We start from the raw sequence: 3,932 nt of genomic DNA, 5'->3' as shown, positions 1-3,932 counted from the left end.
GGGGGACGGGGGCTGAGGAGGCGAACAGGCAGGCAGTGGCTGGGGCAGGTGAGCCAGTGGAGGGAAAAGGAGGCCGAGGGGGTGAGCAGGCTGTGGGGAGTGAGTAGGTGAATGGGTGGGCAGTGGCGGTGGGCAGGTGAGCCGGCAACAGGTGCGGCAGTGGCGGGGGGGGGCAGCTGAGCTGGTGACGGAGGAGAGCTGAGGAGGCGAGCGGGCGGTGGAAGATGAGTAGGTGAGCCGGGGGAAGGGGCAGGCAGTGGTGGGGTGGCAGGTGAGCCGGTGGTGGGGGATGCGGGCTGAGGATGCGAACGGGCAGGCAGTGGCAGAGGGCTGGTGAGCCGGCAGCAGGGGGAGACTGAGGAGGTGAGCAGGCGGGCAGTGGGGGGGGCAGGTAAGCCAGCAGTGGGAGAAGAAGGGGCTGAGGCGAGCAGGTGGCAGGGGGTGAGGTGGCAAGCGAGTGGGCGGGGGAGGCAGGGGAGGGGGGCTTTATACTGCGGGGGCTGGGGTGAGGAGGCAAGCAGCAAGTCAGTGGCTGACCTGTTCTACTGATCTTGTCTCTCATAAAAATTGATCCTTTTTGCTGCTTTTCTCTGGGCTGGGGGTTGTCCCAATGCTGCAAAGAGGGTGCTCCCAAAGGAAGATGCTTGCTCCTAACTGCTCTTCTCTAGTCAGCCCACTTGACAAGTTTGATTGTCTTTGGTCTGACTCCCATCCCCTCTCCAAGGGCTGCAGTTGTCCGGAGGTGCTGCTTTCCACATTCACCCCTCATTCATTCAATAGGGCAATTAATTACAAAGTGCGGGGAAAATCTTATTCTACTTCTTGCAAAAAGACATTTTTCTTTTATCTTAATTATACTACCTCAGGGGCCCACTATAATATATTAGCGAGGTTCAATACAAAGTCATATAAAGTACAAATGTTTTCTTTCAACAGAACAGGTTTTTACATTTTTCCATGATTCATAAAAAAAAATAAAAATTATTTACTTTACTTGAAAAATTCATAATAAAGTATCCCCCCGCATCACCTTCCTTTTCAGCCCATGGCTGTTTCAGCAGGGCGATGCTGGGGAAGGAGGGTTTGTTTCAGCAGGGGGAGCGGAACTGGCGGGTGGTGTTTTTGGGGGGCTGAGTGGCCCTGGGGGAGTGTGTGTCCAGCCCTCAGCTGTTTTCTTTGGAGAAATATGGCCCTCCCTGTTTTACAAGCTGTGCAGGCCTGCCTTAGGGGAAGTCCACTCCCCCCTCCCACATACGTTTGACCATTTCTAGGGGAAAAAAGATTCCCCATTCACAGCTGGGCGGGGCAATCCCCTCCCGCTCTCCTATCCCATGGGCTGGGGGAGCTGCCATTGTTTCTCCTACCCTCTGGCTCTCCCCTCCCCAGCTCGTCTCAGCTTGCTCTCATATTCTCCCTCCAGCCTCCCCACAATCACCTCTTACCCCAGCCCCCTTTTCCTTCTCTTTATCCCCCACTCAGGGTTTCCCTCTGTTCCAGCTCTGCTCCCTGGAGCCCCAGAATTCTCCCCCTGCCCCCTGATTTCTGTGTAGTCTCTCAGCCTCCCTTCTGCAGCCCCACATCCCCATGGCCCCAATCCCCCCGCATCCCTGATCATCCCTCAGTGCCCTCTGGCTCTCATACCCCCTGCCCCTCTTCAGCCCCCTTCCGGCTCCCCACATGTCGCTGTCCCACCTCCAATCCCTCACACACCCTGCAAACCATGGAAGCTGGCAGCCAGCTTTCCTCGGCCCAACGCAGGGAATCGCTGCCAGCCCAGCTGGGAGCAGCTTGGGGCCTCCCCCTGCCCCTGCAGACAGGCTGCACCGGGAGCAGCGCTCTGTGCGGAGGGGGGCAGGTCTCACCTTCTCTTCACGCGGGGCTCTGGGCCCCAGTAATGGGGGGGAGCGGGTCAGGCTGGGGTCTCTGCACTGGGAGAGTCTCTCGGGGAGCAGCAGGAATATTCCTCTCCCGCCTGCAGCCAGGGCTTTGGGTCCCCAGCAGCAGCCGAGGCCCCGGGGTCTCGCAAGGGACGTGGATTGCACCGCGACAGAGTTACTGCAGCAACTGCAATTCACTTCCTGCTGCCAGGCTGAGTCACTCCGGGAATCGCTTCGCCCGACCCCTCCTGGGTCCTAGCGAGATAGTTTGCTCTAGGTCTGGGCTGTGCGTGTGTGTCTGTTATTGTTATTTATTGTATTGTCACCCCCAGGCCCACCGATTGGGGGGAGGGAGGGAAGGCGTCAATTGCCCCCGGGGGCGGGGTGATTTAAAAGGTCCCGGGCAGATGGGATAATTGTATATTTTTAAATAAAAATTAAGATAAAAAAAATCCTCCCTCCCTGCCTAAGACCCTCCCATGTCATTGTCTAGAGCTAGCATCCACAGCATATTTTAGTGACAACCATACAGCACAACTCTCATAACTACACGTGCATTAATTATATACATATTTAGATAGAGAAATGACTTTCAGCAAGATCATAGTTTAGCTCCTGATACCTTACAAGACATGCTTTATATGTAAGAGCACAATGATATAAAAATGAGGAATATGGGGCTTACAGGACACTCCCCCAAGATATAGAATATCACACCAGGATCTGGGGAATGATGGCTTCCTGGTCCTACAGAAGCTGCCCAGAAGCCAGAGAGTCAGGAGGCATGTTTCCCGGTGACACTGACTCTGGTGGGATTCACTCTGGTACGAGATTGATCCAGAGAGCAGTTTGTAAACTGTGATCTCTTTTTTCCACAGCATGTTCACTCTCTGTTAGCAGAGGGTTGAGCTGCAAGGTCTGCTCCCCTAGTTTGGGCCATGGAGTTGTCAGTAGCATGCCACCAGGTTCCTCTGGTTATTTGTAGGTCAAATTAACCCATCATTGGGCTGTAGGAAAAAACCCTCCAGTTCTCCCTCCCTTCTCCCTCAGGGCTACCTGCTGCTCCTCACCCTGCCAGTGTAAATTTGCCTGCACAATTTGCTACTGGTAGCAGTTATTAACATCCGTGTATTCTCTCCTTTGCTGCCTTGTCACAACTTGCTGCTTTTGACTTTCCCCATTCTACAGTCCAAGGAGAGTAAGTTGTGATGGATAGAGGCATTCCCACCTAGGGTCACCAGAAGACCTGATTTTATAGGGAAAGTCCCAATTTTTGGGTCTTTTTCTTATATAGGCTCCTTTACCCTCCACCTCCTATTTATCCCCACCTCCATCCCAATTTTTTGCACTTGCTGTCTGGTCACCCTATTCCCACCACAATTTGGTATCTGTCACTTTCCCTGCTTTCTGGTCCAGGGGTAACAAACTGTGATGGGTGAGGTTCATCTATAATAGTTTCACCACCTCTGCCTTTCTCCATCCTTTGGTCCAGGGCTGGTAAATTTTGATGTATGAGGACACTTCCAGCACAATTTGCTACCTCTTACCTTTCCCCATCCTCTGCCTTTCCCTATATACTAGTCTAGGTGTAGAAAGTTGTGACAGATATGGGGTATTGTATCCTATAGGGCTAGCCTGCTTACTTGTCTATATATATATTATCTTATAGGTTTCTAATGGGTTTGACTATTTGCTTTACTATAATAGGTTTATAGATTTATATTATTTGTGGCTATAACACAAGGGACCTACAGGCAACATCCTCTATGATGAGCTAATGCAAAGTTAGCATACATATGTTTCATAGACTCATAGAACTGGAAGAGACCTCAAGAGGTCATCTAGTCCTCTCCTCTGCACTCAAGGCAGGACTAAGTATTATCTAGCCCATGCCTGATAGGTGTTTGTCCAACCTGCTCTTAAAAATCCCCAATTATGGAGATTCCACAACCTCCCCAGGCAATTTATTCCAGTGCTTAACCACCCAGACAGTTAGGAAGTTTTTCCTAATGTCGAACCTAAACCATCCTTGCTGCAATTTAAGCCCTTTGCTTC

General features: G+C 52.0%; 1 protein-coding gene across 3 annotated transcripts in view; it reads right to left on the bottom strand.

Moving 5' to 3' along the window:
* The window catches only part of LOC116824949 (uncharacterized), a 10,326-nt gene extending 8,231 nt beyond the window's left edge, over positions 1 to 2,095 (bottom strand). For all 3 annotated transcript variants that reach the window (XM_075071979.1, XM_032780593.2, XM_032780592.2), the window contains exon 1: positions 1,863 to 2,095. The gene's annotated coding sequence lies outside the window, so the exon portion shown is untranslated. The remainder of the gene's footprint in view (positions 1 to 1,862) is intronic.
* Positions 2,096 to 3,932: the final 1,837 nt, after the last annotated feature.

This window comes from Chelonoidis abingdonii, chromosome 13 (assembly GCF_003597395.2).
Source record: "Chelonoidis abingdonii isolate Lonesome George chromosome 13, CheloAbing_2.0, whole genome shotgun sequence".
Classification (NCBI taxonomy): domain Eukaryota; kingdom Metazoa; phylum Chordata; order Testudines; family Testudinidae; genus Chelonoidis; species Chelonoidis abingdonii.
This window is presented reverse-complemented; position numbering and strand designations above follow the sequence as displayed.